This window comes from Dipodomys merriami, unplaced genomic scaffold, assembly GCF_024711535.1.
Source record: "Dipodomys merriami isolate MVZ:Mamm:240054 unplaced genomic scaffold, mDipMer1.0.p SCAF_977, whole genome shotgun sequence".
Lineage (NCBI taxonomy): Eukaryota > Metazoa > Chordata > Mammalia > Rodentia > Heteromyidae > Dipodomys > Dipodomys merriami.
This window is the reverse complement of record NW_027206598.1, coordinates 36791-64436: the sequence shown is the minus strand read 5'-3', so window position 1 is coordinate 64436 and position 27646 is coordinate 36791. Positions and strand designations below refer to the sequence as shown.

The following is a 27646-nucleotide window of genomic DNA, read 5'->3' as shown; positions in this document are numbered from 1 at the left end:
ATAACCAGAGAGTAATACTTATTTGTTCAAGTCGGTCAAAATCACTCCATGAGTATTTCTTAAAAATATAATCAATTTAAGAGGTCAAATACATATTTTGAACTGACAGTCATAACTTACTACCCAATTATATGTGTATCTTTTTACCTAACACATACTAAACGCTGAAAATGATCTCTTTTATCTAACTTAATGTTGTAATTGCTTTGATTATGATGATGTTATTAACAAATAAAATGTACAGAAGGGTGTTTCCACTGAAATGACAGGACAGAACACCGATAAATAAAAAACATTTTAAAAAACATTTTAACACAGCTCTTTTCAGCCTCACCCTGTTCATATTTGCAAGCAACATTGCAACAGCACACACACACACACACACACACACACACACACACACACTTAAACACATATGTGTGCACATGTACACATATACACGCATGCCAAATTCAGAGTTTATTGTACAAAAAAGTTCAAATAAAATATTAGTGATTAGGACAAATTATAATTTGTCTTATTACTAAATAATACATATTCCAGTCACCAGGGTTGTTACATTTTACCTGCCCCTCCACATGTGACCACTTATTTTATTTTAGGTAATTAATTAACTAATTCATTCCTTCATTAGTTAAATACTAATACTAGAGCTTGAACTCAAGGCCTAGCTGTGTCCCAGAATTTGTTATTTTTTTGTTTTAGTTTTCTCAAGACTAGCATTTTACTGCTTGTAAGACAGCTCCATTTCTAGCTTTTGCTGGTTACTTTCAAACCAGAATCTAATGGACTATTTTTCTTGGTCTGGTTTCAAACCACAATCATCAGATTTCATCTTTCTGATTAGCTAGGAATAATGACATGAACCACCAGTGTGGCTCCTACTTTTTCCTATACTTATCTATTGCATATACTTCGATAGCAATTAAATATTGAGAGTATAGAAGCAAGATGTACACTGATTATACTCTTCTCTCAGAAATTCAAGTTAGTAATGTAAATTTCTTCTTAAGATCATACACAAAAATACTTAAGAAGAAATCTGATGATGATGATGATGATGATGATGATGTGTGTGTGTGTGTGTATGTGTGTGTGTGTGTGTGTGTGTGTGTGTGTGTGTGTGTGTGAGTGTGTGCTACAATATGTTTCACATATAAGCACTGTGCAGGGGTGTCCAGCCATTCAGATTTATCACATAAATACCTGCCGTGAGCTACTAACTCATGGACAATGTCTAAGTGTCCGCTCTAGGCTTCCTGATGAAGAGGGGTATACTCATCCTCATCCCTAGTATTCATGAGTGGCCTTTTTGGAAAGTAGAGTCCGCACTGTAGTAAGCTACAAGAAAAACACTCTAACACTTATCACCTTCCCAGCCCAAGGATTAAGATTCTTGTCTGGGGGCTAGGAAGGTGGCTCAGTGGTAGAGCGCTTGCCTTGCATGCCTGAGGCCCTGGGTTTGATTCCTCAGTACCACAAAAGCAAAAAGAAAAAAGCCGGAAGTGGTGCTGTGGCTCAAGTGGTAGAGTGCTAGCCTTGAGCTGAAGAGCTGATGGACAGCGTTCAGGCCCCACGACCGGACCCCCCCCCAAAAAAAAAAAAAGAAAAAGATTCTTGTCTGTAATTTAGTCAAAGCTATGTCTCTTTATGTAGGTGACTAAAAATGTATGTGCTAATTTCAAGTAAATACATAAATTCTATTTCCATCTCTTTTAACAAATAAAACAATAAAATTGCTTTATAAATAGATCAGAAGCATTGATTTTGTGGATAGCTAGGTCATTGCACATCTGTATCTCTCTTCCTCTCTCTCTTTCATGATTTTCATAGACAATATGGTTGCTCCATAATTGTCCTAATTTATTTTGCTTTTATATTTTTGGTTGCATCATTTCACTTTCTGCTCTATCATTTCCCATATCAGCACCACATAAACAGAACCACAGAAGTGATTCTGTGGTTCAAGTGGTAGAGCGCTTGCTTTGATTTGAAGAGCTCAAGGACAGTGCCAAAGCCCAGAGTTCAGGCCCCACAAGTAATTTTTTTTTAAAAAAAGAATCTAAATCCTTGATAACTCTAGGAACAAATATGACTGAAATCAGTTGAATCACACTTTTCCTGCACAATGAAAGAAAAGGTCCAGGCTAGGAAAGCTGATAGAGAAGGCAGGCAGATTGTATCTGTGAAAAAAAAACTTTGAGGAAAATGGTATCGAGGATTACTTACTGGTGATCCACTTGCATTGGAAACATGATGCTGAACTATTACTTGCTGATTCTGAAATATTGCTTCGATCATTATATTCTCCAAGAAGAAAAAATGAAATTTAATTGATATCAAAGGAATACTAATACATTTTGACTTCCCATTAAGCATCTTTAATCATCAAAATCACTTGAAAACAGTAGATAGGCCAACTTTTTTAGATGAAAACAAGTGTCTTTAAAAAAACAAGGAATTTAAATAGTCATGCAAAGGACTTCTATTTTACTACTGTATTATACATTTTTTTTCTAATGTTGGGTACCAATAAATAATGGATCTATTAGAAAGCTCTTAAAGCTCATATATTGAATAGTAAGTTCTCTTACAATATATCATAGTATTTCCCAAATCATATACATAGAAGGCATTGTTTCCTATTTTCTCCTTCCTAGAATAAGCTGCACATGAAGACACCACTGGTCCTCATTTTCAGTCTGTGCATTTGAATACGGAGGAAATCTTTCCTCTGCTCTCTATCAATTCACTACTATCCAGTTAGAATAATTTAGAATAGTAAAAATGGAAAAAGAGAAAATAAATCATGGTGAAAAAACATATGCAGAAAATTCACCGGATTTTCTGACCATGTCAACCAACGTGAGCTACTGGGGAAATACATGGACACCTCATTCCCACTATTACTCAAAGTCTCTGGTTAGGCAATTCTGATGAAGACAAGGAACAAGATGAAAACGTGAGGAATGGTATCAATTGCAAGAAAATAATGGAGAAGAATCCATGCAAATTTCTTCTTTGGGATGCCGAAATTAATCGACTTACTAGAGTTCCGAGACTACTTTCCCAAAAGGCCACTCATGTGTATACTAGGGATGAGGTTAGTATACCCCTCTTCATCGGGAAGCCTAGAGTGGACATTTAGACATTGTCCATGAGTTGGTAGCTCAAGGCAGATATTCATGCAATAACTCTGAATGGCTTGGCACCCCTGCACAGTGCTTATATGTGGAATAACACCAGAATGGATTCTTTCTTACTTCATCATGATGAAGATACCAATCCCCAAACTAAAGGTCTCTTGACACCCTTGCATCTTGCTGCTGGGAATAGAAATAGCAAAGATATGCTGTATCTCTTTCTGTTGAAACATTATATCAAACCGGGTCTGAAGAACAACTTGGAAGAAACTTCATTTGATATTGCCAAAAGGATAAATATGTATCACTACCTCTTTGAAATTGTGGATGGCTCTACAAATTGTTCTCTTACGTAGAAGTTTGGTTAAGTTTCTTAAATTTCAAAAGTGCCAGTCCATCCTTTGTGTCCCTACAACATATTTTCATATACAAAGCAACAGCAATATCTTAATTTAAAAATTCATGGATTCCATAGTATTCTTCCACGTGAATTGCCAGACTTTGATATCAAAATGTATTCAAGAGTTGTTTGTATGCATCTATAATGATTGCTGCAGAGGTTGAGATTTTTTTTAATTTTAACTTATGGTTGAAATGAATAGTATAGAAACTAAAGATATTCCTGGTGCTTGTCTAAAAAAAGTATCTATGTTTGTATAAAGTCCATAATATATTTCATTGTCTTCTATATATAATACGTTGAAGTCTACATTGATTTACAATATATAGGTTCATTCATAAATGTGTCCTTTCAGATTACATTCCATAAAGTAAAACTTTAAGATTCCTTTTTCCTAGGTCCTTATATTATTTGTTTTTTATTTTTTTATTTTATTTATTTTTTAACAATTACGATTTTTTTATTGTGAAAATACCATACAAAGGAGTTACAGTTACTTGGGCAAGATAATGAGTACATTTCTTAGCAAGAATTGTTGCCTCTTCTTTGTTTCCTTCCCATCTCTTCCCATCTCGCACCCCCAACCCCTCACCTCCACCTACTCTCCCCCTACTCCTTACCCCGGCCTCCCCTCCACCAGGCCAAAGTTGTAAAGTTCATTTTTCAACATAATGACTTGTACATATCGTTGTTGCAAGGGTCCACCTGTATCCCTATTTAAATTATTTGTTTTTTTCCGTTCCCCTCCACAACTTATCCCAACATCAAATACTGTGAAACCAGGGGTTAGACTGTGGGGAAGGGACATAGAAAGCAACAAACAAATCATGTTATAAATGTGTTAGAAACAACAACATGAAAAAAAAACATTTTTATTCCACCTTCCCATCCCTTCCCATCCTTCCCCCTCCTTCCCACCCAGCCCTCCCTGCCCCCCTACCAAAGTTGTAAAGTTCATTTTCGACATAACAACTTGTACTTGTCATTGTTGCAACGGGTCCACCTGTATTCTTATTTAAAGGACTTGTTTTTCCCCTTCCCCTCTACAAATTATAACGACATCAAATACAGTGAAAGCAGGGGTTATACTGTGGGGGAGGGACATACAAAGCGACAAAGAAATAATCTTATAAATGTATTAGAAAAAATCACATGAAAGAAAAAGAACATTTGAATACATATCTTAGGGTTCATTTCCCTAACATCACCTTATCTGACCTTTTCTGCTTGACTCAGACATATACTAGATATGGCAAATAAGGAACACCATAGGACCTATGTATCTTTGGGCTTGGCTTACTTAATATAATTTTTTCCAAGTCTTTCCATTTCCTAACAAATGGGGCAATGTCATTCTTTCTGATGGAGACAGAGAATTCTATTGTGTATATATACCACATTTTCTTGATCCATTCTTCTAGTGATGGGCATCGGGGTTGGTTCCATAAGGTAGTTATAGTAAATAATGCTGCAATAAACATAGTTGTGCTGGCAGCTTTAGTGTGGTCTTGTTTGTAAACATTTGGGTAAATGCCCAAAAGTGGGATTGCTCGTTAAGAGGGGAGCTCTATGTGGAGTCTTTTCATGAATTCCATACTACTTTCCAAAGTGGTTGAACAAGTTTACACTCCCATCAACATCCCCTCCAGCATCTGTTGTTGTTAGAGTTCTTGATTTTTGCCATTCTAACTGGGATGAGGTGGTATCTCAATGTTGTTTTGATTTGCATTTCTTTTATGGCTAGGGAGGTTGTGCATTCCCTCATGTGTCTATTGGCCATCCTTCTTTCTTCTTCAGAGAAGTTTCTCTTTAAGTCTTTAGCCCACTTATTTATTGGGCAGTTGTTTCTTTGAGGATTTGTTGTTGGGGGGTTTGATTTTTTGAGCTGCAAGTATATTTTAGATATGAGACCCTTGTCCATTGTAGGGTTAGTGAAGATCTTCCCCCAATCTGTGGGATTTCTATTGATCTTGCTAGCTATGTCCTTTGCCATAGAGAAGCTCTGCAGCTTCATGCAATCCCATTTGTCCAAACCTTCTTTGATTTGTTGTGTTTCTGAATCTCTATTAAGAAAATTTTGGCCTGCGCCAAGGAGACCTAGGGTTTCTCCTATTCCATCCTGTAATGTTTTCAGAGTGTCTGCTTTGACTCCAAGGTCTTTGATCCATTTGGAGTTGCTTCTGGTGCACGGTGATATATAAGAATCTAGCTTTGGTTTTATACAAGTAGTTAACCAATTTTGCAAGCACCATTTACTGAAAAGACTTTCTTGCATTCTGTCTTTTTAGCTCCCTTATCATTAGATGGCTATAGGTCTGTAGGTTCATTTCTGGGTTTTCAATTCTATTCCACTGGTCCTGAGGTCTGTTCTTGTGCTACTATCATGCTGTTTTGATTACTATGGCTTTATAATAGAGTTTGAAATTTGGTATTGATATTCCCCAGCAGTGTTCTTTCCGTTGAGGAGCGTTTTTGCTATTCGGGGTCTTTTATTGCTGCATATGAATTTTTGGATTGCCTCTTCTATTTCCTTGAAGAATGAGGTTGGATTTTGATTGGCATCGCTTTGAATTTGTAGATAGCCTTGGGAAGTATTGCCATTTTCACGATGTTAACCTTTCCAATCCAGGATCATGGGCATTTTCGCCATTTTCTTAGTTCGGTTTTTATATCCTCTTTCAAGTTTTTACAGTTTTGATCATAAATGACCTTCACTTCTTTGGTTAAGTTAATTCCTAGGTATTTTATTTTTTGTGGGGCTATTACAAATGGAGTTGCTTTCCTAATTTCAGCAACACTTTACTCATTATTGCCATACAGAAAAGCCATTGATTTGGGGGTTTAATTTTATACCCCGTTACTTTGCCAAAGTTTGGCATCAACTTCAGTAATTTGGGAGTGGAGTCTATCGTATTCTTTAAATACAAGATCATGTCATCTGCAAAGAGGGAGAGTTTTATTTCTTTTTTCCCTATTTGGATCACTTTTATGTTTGCATCTTGTCTTAGTGCTGTAGATAGGAATTCTATCACTAGATTAAAGAGAAGTGGTGATAGTGGACATCCTTGTCTTGTTCCAGAGTTAAGAGGAATGACTTTAGATTTTCACCATTAAGTATAATGGTGCCTGTAGTTTTGTTATATATAGACTTTATTCTATTGAGGAATGTTCCATGGATTCCTTATTTTTCCAGAACCTTCATCAGAAAGGAGTTTTGGATCTAGTCCAATGCTTTTTCTGCATCTATTGAGATAACCATGTGGTTCTTATCCATGCTCCTGTTGATGTGATGAATTATATTAATTGATTTGCGAATATTGACCCAGCTTTGCATCCCTGAAATGAATCCTGTTAGATTGTGGTGTAGGATTTTCTGAAGACGATTGGCCAAAATTTTGAGAAGTTTTGCATCAATGTTCATCAAAGAAATGGGCCTATAGTTCTCTTTCTTTGATGAGTCCTTTCCTGATTTTGGGATGAGAGTTATGATGGCTTCATAGAATGTGTTGGGTAGTGAACTTTCTCTTTCAATTTCATTGAAGAGTTGGAGTAGTATTTGTGTGAGTTCTGCTTTTAAAGGCCTTGTAGAACTCTGCTCTAAACCAACTGGACCTGGACTTTTCTTAGCTGAGAGGTCTCTATTGCAGTTTCTATTTCAATGCTTGAAATGGGCCTCTCAAGATGGTTTAACTAATCTTGGTTTAGTTTTGGCATGTCAATATTTGCTAGGAAAAGGTCCATTTCTGCCACGTTCTCAAACATATTAGCATAAAGTTTTGCGAAATATTCCCTTATAATGTTCTGAATCTTGGTTGTTTCTGTGGTGATGTTTCTATTCTCATCTCTGAGTTTTATTTGGGTGTGTTCTCTTCATTTTCTGATAAGATTTGCGAAGGGCCTGTCAATTTTGTTAATTATTTCGAACAACCAAGTCTTTCTTTTGTTGATGTTTTCTATAGTTTTTTTGTATTCTAATTCATTTATTTCTGATTTAATTCTAATTAAAATGAATTAATTGAAATAATTATTTCTTTCCATCTATTACATTGGGGTATATCTTGCTGCTCTTTTTCAAGGAGGTTCAGATGTCTCATTAAATTGTTACTTTCAGATCTCTCCAATTTGTTGATGTAAGATCTCAGAGCTATAAACTTGCCTCTAAGTACTGCCTTTGCTGTGTCCCAGAGGAGCTGGTAATTTGTGTGCTCATTTTTGTTGGATAGCATGAACATTTGAATTTCCTGTCTAATCTCTTCCATGACCCAATCATGATTCAGCAGTGTGTTGTTCAGGCTCCATGTGTTACAGGACTTTCTTTGGTGGCTTTTGGTTTTGAGTTCTAATTTTAATCCCTAGTGGTCAGAGAGAATGCACGGTATCACTTCAATGTTTCTGAATTTGGACAAGTTTGCATTGTGGCCTAAAACGTGGTCTATTTTAGAAACTGTTCATGTGCTGCTGAGAAAAATGTGTATTCTGATGCTGATGGGTGAAATATTCAGTAGATGACTTTTAAATCTAGTTGATCTATGAAGTTGTTTAGATCTGGGTTTCTCTGTTGAGTTTTTGCCGAGTTGATCTATCTAGTGGGGAGAGTAGTGTGTTAAATCCACAACAATTAATGATTTTGGACTCTATGGATTTGAGGGAAAGTAGTGTTTCTTGGATAAATTTGGATGCTCCCTTGTTTGGTGAGTAGATATTTAAAATTGTAATATCCTCCTGAAGGAGAGATTCCTTAATTAGTATGTAGCAACCTTCTTTATGTCTTCTCATGAATTTTCATTGGAAGTCTATTTTATCTGATATTAGGATTGCAACTCCCGCCTGTTTATGGGGGCCGTTTGCTTGGTAGATATTTTTTCCAACCTTTAACATTGAAAATGTGTTTGTTTTTACTGGCAGGATGTGACTCCTGAAGGCAGCATATAGAAGGATCTTGCTTTTTAGTCCTACTAGACAGTCTATGTCGCTTAATTGGAGAATTAAGACCGTTAATGTTGAGAGATAGGACTGAGAGGTATTTGGGAGTTCCTGCCATGTTATCCACCTTGTTGGGGTCTACAAAAACTGGGTCTTCCTATGGTTCTTGGATTCTCAGTTTGGGTGCAGTTTCTAGGCCTTTATTGTGGTCTTGTTGGTTTTCTATGTGTAGGACATCTTTAAGAATCTTTTGTAGGGCTGTTTTGGTAGAGATGTACTGTTTCAATTTTTCTTTGCTATGGAAGGTTTTTTTTTTTGGCCTTCAGTTATGAAGGAGAGTTTAGGTGGATACAGTATTCTTGGTTGGTAGTTGTTTGTCTTTAGGGCATGGCATACATCATTCCAGGCTCTTCTTGCTTTGATTGTCTCTGCTGAGAAATCTGAGGTGATTCTAATTTGTTTCCTTTTATAGGTGATTGATCTTTTCTCCTTGACATGTTTAAGGACCTTTTCCTTGTTCTCAATTCATCCTATTTGGATTATAATGTGACGGTGGGATGTCCTATTCTGGTCTGGTCTATTTGTAGTTCTAAAAGCTTCTTGTATCTGAATAGGCCTATCTTTTTGCATGTTGGGAAGTTCTCTTGTAGGAGCCTGTTAAACAAATTTCCTAGACCATTAACTTCTGTTTCTAGGTGTTCCGCTACACCCATAGTCCTCAGATTAGGCCTTCTGATTTTGTCTTCCAAGTGTTGGATAGATCTATCATATTTCTTGGACTTGACTTGGATGGTTGTATGTTCTTTCTCTATAATATCTAGGCTGTCTTCAATCCCCGAGTTTCGATCTTCTGCATGGTCTAAACTGCTGTCAAGACTTTCTATTTTAAAATTTCTTTTCCTTCTAATTGGTCAGCTTTGATGGCTTAAAATTCTTTGTTGAAGCTTTGTTTTTGATGTTGTATGAACTTTTTTACTTCCTTAATTTGGTGTTCAGTGTTTATTCTCAAATCACTTAGTTGAATGTTTATGGTTTGCTTAAATTCCCTTTTCTTCGGTTGGGTTCCATTCAGTATTCCCTTTGTGGTCTCCCTGACTTTCTTCAGCTATTTGTTAATGGATTCCATGTATACCTTTAGTGATCATTGTGTATACTCTCAATTCCTGTATTATTCTTTGCTTAGCTTCCTCATGTTCACGCCATTCCTGTAGTTCTCTTTGAGTGTTCTCAGCCTGCTCATGCCATTCCTGCCTTTTTCTTTGAGTATTCTCAAGCTGTTCACCCAAATCCTGTATCAGTTTTTGAGTAGCTTCCTAAGCTCAGAATATTCCTGTATAAACCTTTGGTTTGCCTCCTCTCTCTCCCTATCACACCCATACAGAGTCCTTTGTAGGTTTTCAATCTTTTCCTGTATTGACCTTTTGTTTGCCTCCATTGAACTTTTGTTTGTCTCCTCTCTCTTTCTCTCTCTCTATCATGCTCATACAGACTCCTTTGTATATTTTCAATCTTTTCATTTATCATGTTTGCCAGCACTGTTTGTAGAGCTAATTGGGAACTCTCCTCTGGATTATTCATTATCTGTTCTGTCCCCTGATTATCATGAGTGGGAGTTGAGATACCCAGGACTTGCCATTTTTCTTGTCTTTTTCTGGCTTACTCGGCCCATTTGGGATGAAAATAACACCAGTTTAGTGCTAGAACACTAACTTAAGACAAGCATCAACCAAAGTCTGTATTTGTACAGTCAATAGTCTGCAGATACAATTTAGTTCAATAGGTACATCTATTCAACGTCAAACACCTATGTATTAATGGGCTAACAACGACAAATATGAATTTGACAAACCAGAAATTATTAGGGTTAGGGAGAGATATGGGTAAAAAATAGGAAGGCCCAGGGAGAGTTAACTTAATTAAGTCTTAATCTCAAAGCAGGAAATAGGTGGGATAGGTTGAAAGTAGAGATAAAAGAAAAAGAAGAAAGAGCAAGGGGAAAAATAAGAGACCAGAAAAAATAGAAAAGTAAAAATTAAAAATATTATGCAGATTCAAAAACGAAATATTCAGAGAAGCACATGCATATAATGCAGAAGGGGAGGGATATAAAGGAGATGTGAAAAACTTAAAAATAAAAATACTTAAAATATTATATAGGTATAAAGAGGTAGTACTGCCATTAAGGAATTTAAGTCTAAGAGGTTTTGAACTGAATAATCAATTCTTGGATTAAGTGTGTACACAATAAAGGATAAGGTCTAATATTCAACTGTGGGCATGTCTGAGGATGTGCAGAAAAACAATTAACTCACATAAAAGAGAATGAAAGAAAAGAAAAGGGGAAAAGAATAAGAAAGAAAGAAAAAAGATCAGAAATTCAATAGAGCAAAACAAAAAACAAAAAAAAATTTAAAAGAAAAAAAAAGAAAGAAAAATGCATACACACATTTACCTCTAAAAGAAAAATAATAAGAGGGAAAAAATGTTACTAGGAAACATTTTATTTTAAAAAAGGTAAAAATTAAAAAATAAAAAAAATGTTTTAGAAAAAATTTTTTATAAAATGTACAAAAAAAGGAAAAAAAAATAGTTCTTTATTTTGGGAGTGGTGGGAAAAATCCTGTATCTCCCTTGTGTCTATAAACAGCCTTTTGTTTGAGTCTCTGGTCCGCTTGTGGTGTTTGATTTTCCTGTGGCTTGGTTGGTTTCTTAAGTCAGTTTGGTTGAACAGGCAGAAAAATGCTCTGCTTTACCCAGGATTTTGTGATCCTCCTCTCAGTTTAGTTCAATGGGAGGGATATGCTTTGATTATCACAAAAGAGGGAGATGGCTTTTTCCTCAAGTTTGGAGATGCTGTGATGAGGCTAGGTTCTGGGTAGAGTTGAGGCCTTTCAGCAAACAGTAGCTTTTCCTGGGAGCTATTTTGTGAGAAACTCACAGAGCCCAGCCTGGAGCCACTCTCTGGATTTATGTTTACTGAATTTCAATTGATTGTCAAGGCTGCTAAAGGGAGGGGCAGCCTCTGGCTCTGATTACCCAGTGAAGAAAGCCACTCCTGGGGCTTGCGCCTGAGTTGGATTAATTTTCCCTGGGTCGAGCTGATTCTGGCAGGTCACATAAGCAAAAAGAAAAAAGCCAGAAGTGGTGCTGTGGCTCAAGTGGTAGAGTGCTAGCCTTGAGCTGAAGAGCTGAGGGTCAGGGCCCAGGCCCAGAGTTCAGGCCCCACAACTGGACCCAAAAAAACCACAACAACAAAAAAATATAATTGTTCATTATACCTATAATTTCAAAAGTAGCTAAAGCCAAGAAGATGAAAAAGTTGTTCATATGCATGTTTACTTAATGTCCTGGCCTGTCTACCATACAACCAGGCAGGAACTTACACTAATGACTTTCTATCAGCAAATATTTCCATAGCTCCTGGAGAAGTCTATATATTTCTCCTCGATATTAGGCCTTAAATGGGTAATGTTTTAATCAAAATGTTTCCTCTTGCCTCCAGGCTTTAAATTTACAAATGGTAAAGCTTTAGGTCTAACTCTACCAAAAACTGAGGTAGAAATAATGGGATAATACTTTAAAACAGAGTTGCCTTTGATACACTAACCACACAGAACAATGCATAACAATTTCTTATATTATATCTACTTATATATTTTATATTTATATGTGCTGATCTTAAATTTCACACAGTGAATCTAACTAGAATTAATTTATAAATTGACAAATAAATTGAAATTTATTCCCATAAATAGATTGGAACATAAATAATTAGGTTTAGAATATATATTCGAATATAAAAAGTATCAATTCATTGTCTTTGGTATAAGCTTGTGATAGCTTCTAAGTGTTCTTGATCTTCTGAATTCACATAGTAAAAAAAAAACAGTATTGTTTTCCTCTAATCTAGAAGAGATTTTACACTGCTGCTGTGTTTATTGTAATAACTCGCTGGTCCCAAAGTGTTTTTCTCCATATGATGCCTAAAAGCTATTATTCTTCTGCAGTACCCACGGGTCCGAGGATACCAGATCCCAGTTATCTGCATCATCAGATAACAATGGCAAGTCTTCTCACCTTGGCCCATGCAACATGCTAACAGAAAGTAATTGAAGTCCCATCTCAATTTCTCATTTCCTATAATATTTCAGGGCTCCAATTCCTTGCAGTAATTAGCAGTAAGCAATTGTGAAATGTAAGGCAACTTAAAATGAAAGAGGAAACCACAAGATATGAGAGAAAGTACTGTAGTTCAAACTTTCAATTTACAGATGACAAGCCCATATGAGTAAACAAAATCACAAATGTCACAACATTTTTTTAATACCTCTCTCCTATTGATGAATGAAAGATTTCAGCCCAGCATAAGTAGGCCAAAAAAATTCCTGGAATGATAGATCCATAATTGTTCTACCAAGGCTAGGAAACTTGACTTCGATGTCAAGTATAATTTAGAAAAACATTGAGAAGACCCTAATGCTTCAAAACACTGGTACTTCAGTAAAACTTGGTTCTGTAGTATAAAAATGTTGTCATTCTCAAACCAATGTAACTTACATTTAATCTCCTGAAAGTATGTTCCTTTTCAAATAAACTTTTTAGAATCATATTCACCAAAATAACACTTGACAAGTAGATGATAGTGATATTAAAAGTTTCTCAAGTGTAGGAATCAAGTTACAATAGAGTTGATTTATTTACCGAGCACTAATGCCAAATAAGTTCAACCATTCATTAAAGTGTGGAAATAGTATCTCCCACCATTTGCGTTGTTCAGTAGGTGCCTTCCAGAAATGTGTTAAATAGATCAGTCTCCCATATTTCAAACCCAAATATTAGCTAATAAAGTAAATTTCATCACATAAGAAGGTACATTTTAAAAAGTCACTAATAGTTGCCTTATCATGTGTTGCCTTATCATATATTTTCCCTATCTGTCTAACATAGTAATAAATATGACTGTAAGTCTTGAATATGGGTACTGATCAGAGATGTGACAAACATAAAATCTATCTTCTATTTCTATAATATTCCTCTAAGTAGTAAATTTTAGTTTTCTTCTTTTTCCAAAACTTATAGGTAGTAGAAAATATCATCCCATGTAAAATCAAATAATCACAGACCATTGCACAAAGCCATTTATAAAAACTGGTAGTTAGCTATAAATTCTAAGCAATTTTTAAACTTTCTTGTTGACTAAAGATTAATCTTCCAAAAAGATGAGAATAAAATCATGTTTAGGTGCTTCACGTCTCCAGTCTTGCAAATTGTTATTACAGATGAATGATTTATGGAAGTATATGCTGACATCAGTTCAAGTATATGCAGGATTGAAACTCCATGGAATATATATAAACGTTTCAAAGTATTAACAGACAATTTAACAGAATAACTATCAGGAAGTTGAAACCAGAAAGAAATAATAGTAAAGACATAGAATGAATGAAAAATGAAACAAGGGGCAAGTACAGCTACAATACTCAATGTACACATATAATAAAAGAAGTGGTAAATCTGAAATAAATCTTGAAGAAAGTGTTGGTTGAGAATGATAGAAGGAGTGACTCTGATCCAGGAGCATTGGACAATTTGATGGACATATTTAATTGTAACACAATTGCACAACCTATTGAACTTCAGTTAAAAACACAACTACAAACAAAAACACACAAAAAGCACAACCAAACAGCAATCTCTAGAAAGTATGTATATGACCTCACAAAATTTTAAGCAGTTAATGAAGGGCAATCTTGGGAAAAGCAAACAAAGCTGTTCAAAGAGGGCAGTTTAAGGTAGGGGAGAATTTTGAACAGATTTAAATAGATTGTCTAAGGTTATAAATCACCTACATCTACTGCACATATTTTCTTCTGTGAGTATTTCTTTTTTTTTGTTCTGGTCATGGTGCCTGAATTCTGGGTCTGGGCGTTGTTCCTTAGCTCTTCAGCTCAAGGCTAGTGCTCTACCACTTGAGCCACAGCTCCACTTTCGGCTTTTTTCTTTTTGCTTATGTGGATCTGAGGTATCGAACCCAGGGCCTCAGGCAGGCAAGGCAAGCGTTCTACCACGGAGCCGCTTTCCCAGCCCCCATTCTGTGAGTATTCTTTGTCTGAACTGTTTACTCCAGTCCTGAGCTGTGGCTTTATAGCTTATGAAGATAGAATGGAAGAATCAAGATCAAGAACCCATTACACCACTGGAGAGAAAACAGTACCCAATGGTTTCTCTCATCTCTCTTCACTACTCTTTTCTCATACTTTTAATAAAGTCAAGTGATTTTGAATTATATTTCCTTCTTTTTCAGAGAATTATTGTTTGGTAATTAAATGTCAATTCACAAATTTTGATGTCTTTTTTTTTAAAGAACTTTGAATTTAAATTCCACTACAACTTTGTTTCACACAGTGAGAGTATATTTCCTGGGTAAGGACAATTCTCAAGGGAACCTAAAGGATTTACAGCAAGGTTTGTGAGGTTTGTTTGTTTAGTGTGAAAATGAGCCATATTCACCCACATTGTTCCCTCTCAGCTAAGTCTCCATGGATTTCTTTGCATTAAAGCCTATTTTCTCAGACAATTTTAAATTTTCTTAATAGGCTAAGTTGTTAAAATGTTTGAACAATTAAAATTTACCTGTCAAAAATTTTTAACTCTTTTTAAATTCCTTTATCAGAATCATGAATTCACCAATCTTAATCCCACCTTTACCATCAAAAACAGTTAACATGTTGTTTTAATGATATAGTGTCCATGAAACTACTATTTTCCAGTGGGTTTGTATTGCGTATATTTGACCACATAAGCTGATGCTGAACAAAATGAATTCCAAGATATGGAAACAGATATTTATTTGCAGTTGGTTTTTTATGTACTATGTGATTTCTAGTTTCTTTGAGATTTTCCCCTATGGTTTATCCCCTGCTGTGTTTGATTTTGGTACCCTGTGTATTGTGTATACATTTACATTAATAAGGAAGGGAACAGGAACAAAAACAATGGCGAGTCAAAGGACAAACAGCAAACCAATGCAATAGCAATTCTCACAAGACAATAAGTTGCAAATGTACATTACAACTTGGGAGAGTTATTAGGGTGAAAGAAAAACTTAGAAAATTGAGTGAAGGGATAACAAATTTGAAAAGTTATGTACTCACTACCTTACAATGGCTGTAACCACAGTGCACATCATTTTCACATTAAAATTAAAAAAAATAAGCTGATGAAATAAAATTTCACTGTTTTGGTATAGTACATAATAGTACATATTATTCTTTATGTAGTAACTTTTAAAAAATCAGTCTTATTGGCATCTAATTTGAATTAATTACCTCTTCTTTATCAAAGGGTCATCAACTTGAACGATATCCAACTAGAAAATTTTTTCACAATATTTTGAAAATAAAATAAATATAGTACTTTGTAATACTAAAACAGAAAACAGTTTAATTCTATGAAATCCCATAACTTTTAAAAGTAAATAAGTTGTTAAGAGGACAGAATGTATGTGTTCTTCAAAATTCTTATGACTAATAAATACTCATTTTCAAATTCTGAACCTGTTTGCATGTTATTTAATTCTGCAGTAGATGCAGTTTCCAATGGGGTTTTACAGACTGAAATGTGAACAGAAAAAGAGCCACATTCTGATATGGGATAAAACTATGAAGCATCTTATAATTAATTCTTCAAGATTAAGCAGTTGTTTATCAGATTAAGCTATTATTTCTATGACCATCAATCACAAAATTTATGCCATAAAGTCATCCTAGTGCACCAGTTTCCAACTTGTAGGGTGCACCTCAAAATTCCCTTAATTTACATCAAAAATAGCTTATGTCCATTGTGAAAATACACTGCACCTCTGCTAATGTGATGCCCAATATATTCTGAAAAGAACACCACTATAAACAGGGTTGTATCATTTTTCCTTCACTGGTATTCTTACAAATATTATTTATATTTATACTTTTTTAACTATCATAGATAATCAGGATGCGAAGATTGGAAGATTACAGTTCAAAGACTGTGAAGACTCAGCGTCTATGTTGAAGGGGCAGAATGATGCAGGCTCTGGCCTCAGGATTATCTGAGGACTGTGTTTGAGTATTAGGAAAGCTCTTGGCATTCCGGGCTAGAGAGGTAAAATGTTCTCTCTCCCTACCTCAAAACACATGTCACAGACTCCTGGGAGCTGAGGAAGTGGCTCTTCTGTGCTTGCTTAAGCATAGATGAACACCTGGTCAAGCATTTTCCTGAGATTGGAGAAGTGGTTTGAGCTTGCTCTAAAATAGTTTAGATAATAATATTCCAAGACATTATCTCAAAAGTCAAGTAAAAATGTATCTGTTGAAATATTTGTGTGAATGTCTTCTGACCACATCTTGGCAAAGATCATGCTTGCTTGTTACAATTGGCGCCCAAACAGGGACCCTGCATTGTTGAATTCAGGAAAGGATATTCAGGAAAGTACTTTTAATTACAGGGTGATGGGACAAGTTAAATCTACTCTGTACTTACATATGCTTAATCATTTACTTGCTGCTTATGCTGTAAATATGTCTTCTTATGACATAGAAATGTGTATTAATGTAGTTTGGGAATGGAATCCTTGGTTCCCCGAGTAAAGTATAATGTAGAAAGAGCTGTTCGAGAATGGGAAAAGATTCCTATTATATTTTTGTCCATTTGGGCTATTTTACATACCCTTTTTAAAGCTTTGAATGAGGAAAGATTAATAGCAGATGTAAAGAAAGAGTTCCCCCCTTCTTTTGTAGATTTACAATTGGACTCTGAGGTTAAAGATGCAATAGATAAGGATGCATTGCAATTAACAGAGAAAAAACAAGAGCTAAAGGCTGAAAAGGAATAAACTGAAAGTATAAATAAAATGTCTGAGCAAATGGAATTGATTTTATCAAGATTACAACATATGGAGTTGGAAATTAGCAGAGTGAATGGAGAACCTGAGAAAGTGAAAGTAAAGCAGCCTTCGGCTCCTCAACTGGCTGATGGAATTTTTACAGCATCACTCCCTCCCAAAACAGAGGGCTCAGACAGTGAGTTTGATGATGAAATGCCTATTTTTTCTTATCCTGTAATTCAACCACCCCCTATGAATGGTATAGCTCAACCAGCCAGATATGAAAGTGTTGCTGTTTATGATATTGGTAAACTTAAGAAGGCAGTTGTATGGTCCTCAGTCTCATTATGTTAAGGAATTGCTTAATGGGCTTGCCCGACATTACAATAATTTTGCTCCCATGGATTGGAAGATGCTTTGTAGAGCCTTGCTTAAGAAACCTAAACACCTACAATGGCAAATGTGGTTTACTGAGTTATGTACAAAAAGGGCTAGACAAAATGCACAGAGCAGTAATCCACACCTTTCCCATGTTAGGTGGAACAGAACAATATGCGGATGCTCATATAAAAGTAAACTCTCCTGAAGAAATCCATGAGCAGTTAAGAGACATAGATATTGAGGCATGGGAAAGGATTCCACCGGTAGGAGAGCATTATGTCTCTTGGACTAAAGTAATTCAAAAACCTAGTAAACCCTATGTTGAATTTTTATCACGATTGAAATTCACCTTGGAACGTACTGTTGTGGGAGAGGCTGCATGGCAACAACTGCTGCGCGTGTTGGCTTATGAGAATACTAATGAGGACTGTAGATGAGCCCTATTGCCTATTAAAGAATCTGGGGATGTGAATACATATTTAAGGGCCTGCAAAGACTTTACATCTGAATCCAGGCCTATGCAGGTGTTTGCTGAAACTATGGCCACTACCTGGCATGCTATGCAAACAAACCCTCTAATCTAAAGTGTTTTGGATGTGGTCAAATGGGACATATAAAGAAAAATTTTAAAAAGGCTACTGATGTTAACAAGAGAAGACCTGGAATTTGCCCTAAGTGTGAAAAGGGGAAGCACTGAGCAAGGGAGTGTAGAGCAAAAAGAGACAATAAAGGAATTCCTATAAAATATGCTTACCCTATGCAGGGAAACTCTCCATTGGGCTAGCCCCGGAGTCCAGGATTAATAACCGAGGGCAGCCAACCATCTTTTCCCTCGTCCCTGCCACAGCCCACAGCACCGCAGTGGACATACCAGCCTTAAAAGATTTTATTTTGAAAGGTGGTGATAAGCCACAAAAATTCCTACCAGAATTTATGGGCCTTTACCTGAAGCAACATTTGGCCTATTGACCGGTAGATCCAGTCTTAATACAAAAGGAGTTTTAGTACATTTAGGAATTATTGATGCTGACTATAATGGGGAAATAAAAATTTTAATGTCAGCTTCTGCAGATAATTCCTTTAAAAAGGGAGAACGAATTGCTCAAATTTTGTTATTACCATAGATATCTATTGGAAAGTCATTTAAACCCCACATTGGGGGATTTGGAAGTATTAACCAACAAAAATGTGTTTGGACTACTTATATTACTAAAATGCACCTAAGATTAAGATTAATATTCAGGAAAAGATATTGACAGGACTAATAGATACTGGCTCAGATATTACAATTATTAACACTCATGAATGGCCTAATCATTTATTATATAAAATAATCTCCTGTAATATTAAAGGAGTTAACAATACTCTTGTAAATTTTATAGGACAAGCAGTGTTGTATGTTACTATAACCTCAGAAGATAGACAGCTGTCCTTAAACCTTATATTATGGAAGTTCCAGTTAACATAATTGGTAGAGATGTACTGGAACAATGGGGAGCTCATATTCAATTTTAACATTTTTAGATGGAGCCCATAATGATATTATGGAAATCTGAGGAACCTCTTTGGATTGCGTAATGGCCTTTATCGAAAGAAAAATTAGAAGCAGCTTATCAATTAGTTGAAGAACAGTTAACCAACGGACATATTGAGCCGTCTATGTCACCATGGAATTCTCCAATATTTGTTATTAAAAAGAAGTCAGGGAAATGGAGATTGCGGATTGATTTACGAGGAGTAAAGGCATCCATGTACCCTATGGGGGCTTTACAACCTGGTTTACCATCGCCTGCAATGCTTCCTAAAAATTGGCCAATAGTAATAGATTTAAAGATTGCTTTTTTACCATTCCTGTACATGTAAAAAATTGTAACAGGCCGGGCGCTGGTGGCTCACGCCTGTAATCCTAGCTACTCAGGAGGCTGAGATCTGAGGATCGCGGTTCAAAGCCAGCCCGGGCAGGAGAGACCGTGAGACTCCTATCTCCAATAAACCACCTGAAAACCAGAATTGGCGCTGTAGCTCAAGTGGGAGAGTGCTCGCCTTGAGCTGAAGAGCTGAGGTGCAGAGCCCAGGCCCAGAGTTCAAGCCCCACGACCGACAAAAAAAAAAAATTGTAACAGACTTGCCTTTTCTTTACCACAAATAAATCATCAAGGCCCTTATCAGCGCTTCCAATGGAAGGTGTTGCCCCAAGGAATGATGAATTTTCCAACTATGTGCTATATGTTGATAAGATATATGTTGATAAGGCCTTAAAATCTGTTAGACAAAAATGGCCTCACATTTATATTTTTCATTATATGAATGATATTTTAGTTGCAGGACCAAATATGACAGAATTAAAAATGGTGTTACAGTGCTTACCCTCTATATTTAAAGAATTTGGATTAATAATAGCACCTGAAAAAATACAAAAAGACATGTTGGTAAAATATTTAGGATATGTTGTCTGTAGACAAACAGTCTACAGACTTTATCTTTATGACGTGATCAATTACATATGTTAAATGATTTTCAAAAGTTCCTATGAGATATTAATTGGATGGAACTGGCCTTAAGAATTCCTACTTATCAATTACATAATTTGTTTTCATTGTTACAAGGGGAGCCTGATTTACATAGCAAAAGAACTTTAACTAAGGAAGTTGAAAGAGAAGTACAATTTGTAGAACAGAGAATAAAATAAATGGTTTTACATCGAGTAACGCTAAATCAACTCATAAATTTATATATTTTAGATACATGGAAACACCCAAAAGGAATTATAGGACAAAATGAGATACCATTAGAATGGATTTATACACTGCATAGATTTACAAAAAATATGCCTTATGAACAACAGTTGGCAATTATTATTCAACAGGCCAGGCAATGGGTATTCACCCTATCAGGGTATGATTTATTTGAAATTATCCTTCCTTTGCCAAAAGACCAAGTAAAATATTTGTTAAACATGTCTGAAATGCTATAAATTACATTAGTAAATTTTACTGGGCAATTTTCCTATCATTTTCCCAAAGGTAGATTGTGGAATTGCTTGCTTAAACAACAATTTGTATTTAATAATATAATTACCAAGGTCCCTATTTCCACTGCTCTTACTGTTTTTACAGATGGCTCCAAAACAAAAAGTGTTTATTGGACGACAAATAAATATTGGGTTCAAACAACTACTTTAGCATCAGTTCAACAAAATGAACTTTTTGCTATTATTAAGGTGTTACAAGATTTTGTGGGAGATGTTAATATTGTTACTGATTCTGCCTATGCTGTAGGGGTTGTGACTAATATAGTCACTGCTGTTCCTTCTTCATCTAAACCCCAGCTAAACCAATTATTTAAACAATTACAAGCATTACTGCAACAACATAAGGCCAAAGTGCTAACTCACATTAGGGCTCACTCTTCATTACCTGGGTACCTTGTATATGGTGATAATCAGGTTGATAAATTAGTTTTGCTTCTGCTAAACAAGATCATGCTCATTTACATACAAATGCTGGCCATTTACATATGCATTATAAAATACCTTATTCTCAAGGTAAACAAATTATAAAAAGGTGCCCTATCTGCAGACCAATGCATTTGAGAGTTGTACCTGCTGGAGTAAATCCTCAGGATTACAACCTAAGGAGCTCTGGCAAATGGACATAATCCATGTACAAGCCTTTGGCCATTTTTCCTTTGTACATGTTACAATAGATACTTATTCCAAATTTGGGCTTTTGCCCTTACGGGAGAAACTGTTAACCATGTAATAGAACACTTATTGGAAGTTTTTGCCATTAAGGGAGTGCCTGCCAAATAAAGACTGATATTGGATCAGCCTATAAAAGTATCAAATTTAAAAGATTTTGTGAACTTTATGATGTGGTACATATTACCGGAATATAATATAACTCCCAAGACAATCCATTATTGAACGAGTTCATTGCACACTAAAACAACAAATCAAAAAATTAAAAAGGAAAAGGTTGGATGAAGGTATGGATATTTTGTGGTTTTCCATGCAAAATCCTAAAATAATTTTACATCAAGCTCTTTTTATTCTTAACGTTTTTAACTTACCACAAGGAGATATTTTACCTAGAGCTGAGCGCCATTTTGAACAAATATCACAAAAACCTTATTTAAATGCTCCCACATAGATTAAGATTACATTGAAAGCAGAATGGCAACTAGGAACATTACATAAGGGATGAGGATAGAGTTTTGTGTCTACACAGGATGGCAAACAATACTGTCTTCCTGCACAATGGATACAGACGCGGCCCAGTGAGGACAGCCCCATATCCTGCAAGGAATCGGCCACCAGTTGAGGAAGAAGAAATCCCCACTGCCCACCTGGGGGCAGGTAAAAAAGTTGACTGGAGAAGGACAGAAGATGTTACAATGCACTGGTAAACCTGTCATGGCTGAGAACTTGTTCTGGCCATGTGTGCCCTGCTTGTTGTAAACCCTGTCCATGCTAATGCTAATGTAAGTTATTGGGCCTTTGTTCCTAACCCTCCTTTATTGGAACCTGTTGTTTGGGGAGACATGGATATAACCATCTATAATGTTCCTGCTGTTTAATCTCTCCTTGGAATAATTTGACATTTTGCAATAAGGATGATGGTAGCTTTTTAAATTTTACTTACTATACTCATCCCTTGTCTGTTTGTCTGGGGCCTCCTCCATGTTTAGTTATGAATTGGCAACATTGGGTTTTACCTGGGAAACGCACTTCCAATTCTAGAACACAGCTGAAGCGATTAACTACTTGGTCCATAAATAGTAGCTGCGAAAGTGTCACCTTTGATGGCAAGTTATCCTTACCTATGTGTCCTGATTTTACTTATATTGATTTATAATATCAGCCTTTTGTGTGGCAAGAGTGTAGAGGGACATTTGGAAAAGTGTTCAATAATTTTATTAATTAGGGACTTTTTGGACAGTTTATTAACACATGTTCAGAATGGAATAGTACCAGATGTGATTTATCAAAAGTTACTAGGATGCTGGAAGCCATTAATGGATCACTTACTGGAGATCGACTGATGGCCTAGGGAGATGGAGGCATTGCAGATGCATGCTGGGTTTCATGGCTGTACTCACTGCTTTTCAGACTCACCTTTGGAAGGTCAGAGCAGTGCTGAAAACCGTGATGCTATCAAATGGATCGTTTTCAGGGACGTCGAACTCTGCATCCACTTATAATTTTACTTTGTACAAATCTTATGATGTTACTGCTTGTATACCTATGCCTTATGTATTTTTAGTGGGAAATTTTACATTTTCTCCTAATATTTCTTGTTTTAATTGTCGCCTGTATTCTTTTTTTTATAATTTTATTTTATTTTATTTGTGAACATACTGTACAGATACGCAGGATAATGCGTATAATGCGTATATTTCTTACCAAACATTGCAGCCTCCTGCTTTGTTTACCCTTCACATCACTTCCCAGCCTCCCCTCCCCCCATCCCAATCCTTCTCCTTCCCCTCTCCCCCCCCCCGCACCGACGTTGTAAAGCTCATTTTGTACATGACAACTTGTACTTCTCATTGTTGCAACAGGTCCACCTGTATCCTTAAAAAACTGGGTTTTCCCCATCTCCTCCACAAGTTATACTTACATCAAATATAGTGAAAGCAGGGGTTATACTGTGGGGGAGGGACATACAAAGCAACAAAGAAATAATCTTATAAATGCATTAGAAACACATGCATGAAAGAAAAAAACATTAAAATACATATCTAAGGGTTCATTTTCCTGACATCACATTATCTGACCTTTTCTGCTTGACTCATACCTATACTAGATATTGCAAATAAGGGAAACCATGTGACCTATGTTTCTTTGGGCCTGGCTTACTTCACTTAATATAATTTTTTCCAAGTTTTTCCATTTCCTAACAAATGGGGCAATGTCATTCTTTCTGATGGAGGCATAGAATTCCATTGTGTATATATAGCACATTTTCTTGATCCATTCATCTACTGAGGGGAATCTGGGTTGGTTCCATATCTTAGCTATGGTAAATAATGCTGTAACAAACATAGTTGTGCTGGTAGCTTTAGTATGGTCTTGTTTGTAAATATTTGGGTAAATGCCCAAAAGTGGGATTGCTGGGTCATAGGGGAGATCTATGTGAAGTCTTTTGAGGAACCTCCATACTGCTTTCCAAAGTGGTTGAACAAGTTTACATTCCCACCAACAATGAAGTAAGGTTCCTTTCTGTCCATATCTCCTCCAGCATCTGTTGTTGTTAGAGTTCTTGATTTTTTGCCGTTCTAACTGGAGTGAGGTGATATCTCAATGTGTTTTGATTTGCATTTCTTTTATGGCTAGGGATGTTGAACATTTTTTCATGTATCTATTGGCCATCCTTCTTTCTTCTTCAGAGAAGTTTCTCTTTAAGTCTTTCGCCCACTTATATATTGGGCAGTTGTTTCTTTGAGGATTTGTAGTTGGGGGGTTTAATTTTTTGAGTTCCAAGTATATTTTAGATATGAGACCCTTGTCCGTTGTATGGCTAGTAAAGATCTTCTCCCAATCCGTGGGCTTTCTATTGATCTTGCTAGCTATGTCATTTGCCCTGCAGAAGCTCTGCAACTTTATGCAATCCCATTTGTCCAAACTTTCTTTGATTTGTTGTGTTTCCGGGTCTTTATTAAGAAAATTTCAGCCTGAGTCAAGGAGACCTAGGGTTTCTCCTATTCCGTCCTGTAATATTTTCAGAGTGTCTGCTTTGACTTCAAGGTCTTTGATCAATTTGGAATTGATTCTGGTGCAGGGTGATATATAAGGATCTAGCTTTAGTTTTCTACATGTAGTTAACCAATTTTGCCAGCACCATTTACTGAAGGGCTGTCTTTCTTCCATTCTATTGTTTTAGCTCCCTTATCTAAGATTAGATGGCTATAGGTCTGTAGGTTCATTTCTGGGATTCCAATTCTATTCCATTGGTCCTGAGGTCTGTTCTTATGCCAATACCAAGCTGTTTTGATTACTAGGGCTTTATAGTAGAGTTTGAAATTTGGTATTGATATTCCTCCAGTAGTGTTCTTTCCGTTGAGGAGCGTTTTTGCTATTCGGGGTCTTTTTTTGTTCCACATGAATTTTTGGATTGCCTCTTCTATTTCCTTGAAGAATGAGGTTGGAATTTTGATAGGTATTGCATTGAATTTGTAGATAGCCTTGGGAAGTATTGCCATTATCACGATGTTAATCTTTCCAATCCAGGAGCATGGGAGGTTTTGCCATTTTTTAAGTTCTGTGTTGATTTCCTTTTTCAAGATTTTAAAGTTTTCATCATAGAGGTCCTTCACTTCTTTGGTTAATTCCTAGGTATTTTATTTTTTATGGGGCTATTACAAATGGAGTTGCTTTCCTAATTTCAGCCACACTTTTCTCATTGTTGGCATACAGAAAAACCATTGATTTTGGGGGGTTAACTTTATAACCTGCTACTTTACCAAAGTTTTGAATCAGCTTGAGTAATTTGGGAGTGGAGTCTATGGGATTCTTTAAATACAAGATCATGTCATCTGCAAAGAGGGAGAGTTTTATTTCTTCTTTCCCTATTTGGATCCCCTTTATGTGTGCATCTTGTCTTATTGCTGTAGCTTGTCGCCTGTATTCTTGCATTAATTCCTCTCTTAATTTTAATGACAGTAATAGTACTATGATATTACAATAAAGAACTCATATTTGGCTACCTGTTAAATTAGGAAGAGAATGGTCCCCAAATCCTTTGGATAGTGTTGTTATTGAATTTTTTACCAAACTACTAAAACGTACAAAGCGTATGATTGGAGCCATTATCTGTGATCTTAAAGTTAATTGCTATTACCACTGTTGCTGCAGTGTCTGGAATTGCCCTATACACTTCCTTACAAACTAAGCACTTTGTGGAAGAATGGCACTGGGATTCACATGAATTGTGGGTCTCACAGGTAGAAATTGATGCTCTAATATAAACACAGATTAATATTCTTAAACAGACAGTGGGATGGTTAGGAAAAATGTTATTGGTTGTGGAAAAACAGTTATTATTAAAATGTGATTGGAATTTTACTACCTTTTGCATTACTAATATAAAATATAATAAATCTATACATGATTAGAATGTAATACAGTAGTATTTATCTGGAAATTCTACAGCTGCTCAATTGATTGCTCAGTTATAATTTAATGTACATGATATTTTTGGTAAACAATTTACAAATGATGATGCTTCTAATATTGCTGATGCATTTATTAAACAATTGGAAGGGTTGGATCCGAAAGAAATACAACATAGCATTTCAAATACTACTAGTAGTATGGGAATCATGATTGTTATTATTTTGTTTGCACTTGTACTGTTATATTTGATTTTTATGAAACCAATGCAAGCGTCTATGATAATGCTGTGGAAAGCTTTTCTTTTAAAACAAAAGAAAAAAGAATAGAGTTGTGAAGACTCAGGGTCTATGTTAAAGGGGCAGAATGATGCAAGCTCTGGCCTCAGGATTATCCGAGGGCTGTGTTTGAGTATTAAGAAAACTCTTGGATGCCGGGCTAGAGAGGGAAAATTTTCTCTCTCCCTGTCTCAAAACACATGTCACAGACTCTTGGGAGCTGAGGAAGTAGCTCTTCTGCTTGCTTAAGCATAGATAAGCAGCTGGTCAAGCATTTTCCTGATATTGAAGAAGTGGTTTGAGCTTGCTCTAAAATAGTTTAGATAATACAATACCAAGACATTGTCTCATAGGTCAAGTAAAAATGTATCTGTTGAAATTATTGTGTGAATGTCTTCTGACCAAATCTTGGCAAAGATCATGCTTGCTTGTCTTTAAATACCACTGACAATAAAGCACAGCATTCAGTGGCAATTGCTGTTTGCACTCTGCATCCCTTATGTCTTGGTGATTTCGTTACCCTTACCCAGGGATCCCAACGCAGTAGATGTTGACAAAAGCCCACTCGGGCAGGAAGGTTTCCTAGATTCTTATCTCCAATAAACTTCTCAGCAAAAGACAGACACAAGTGAGCTGAGGTTGAAATAGTAGGGCACACGCCTTGAGAATAAACAGGCTCAGAGAGAGTGTCCAGTCCCAGAGTTCAAGCCCTAGGACAAACCAATAAAACAAAAACAAAAATAAAAACAAATCCCAAACCTAGCATTTTTCTCACTGTATACAGAGGAAGTAATTAAGGGAAATTGCTTCCTGTGTTACATACAGTTAGAAGAAAGAAGATGTCACACAATTATTCTCTTCATACCATGTTATACCAAAGCCTCAAAAAATTGCCCTTTTACGGGCTGGGAAGGTGGCTCAGTGGCAGAGCGCTTGCCTTGCATGCCTAAGGCCCTGGGTTCAATTCCTCAGCACCACATAAGCAAAAAGAAAAATACCGGAAGTGGTGCTGTGACTCAAGTGGTAGAGGGCTAGCCTTGAGCTGAAGAGCTGAGGGATAGCGCCCAGGCCCAGAGATCAGGCCCCACTACCGGACCAAAAAAAAATTGCCCTTTTTCTAAATTTATAAATTAATATCATCCATTTGTTGGCAACTCTCTCTACATTATTCACATTATCATTTTATACATGAAGTGTTGTAATTATCTATTAGCTGGGTTCTAATTATAACTCTTATGAAAGAATATTCTAGGCAAATAGAATGCAAGAAACATTTGTAAATTTGTCAATTAAACACTGTACTTAAAAAGAATTTTGTAAGTATCTTATAGAATATGAAATTACAAACAAAACCAAAGTATTTATTTTAAATCTAAACTCCAATTTAGCAAGATCTACATAGTCCTTCATTAGATTAACTTTGCTATTTCTCCAGGCTTAAGTTTTTGTAATCCTTCATCCTTTCCTTGGAATCAAACAGAGTGATGATTACTTACTTTTTCAAATTTTGGATGGGAATCATGATCCATTTTGCATCTAAGGTTCTGT

General features: G+C 36.0%; 1 long non-coding RNA gene across 1 annotated transcript; it reads right to left on the bottom strand.

Annotated features, from left to right (window-relative positions):
- Positions 1 to 27646, bottom strand: LOC138822019 (uncharacterized). The gene is made up of 3 exons (XR_011370296.1): positions 27595 to 27646; positions 2230 to 2307; positions 1 to 58 (listed from the first exon to the last, which is right to left on the bottom strand). It is a non-coding gene; the product is annotated as an uncharacterized lncRNA (long non-coding RNA).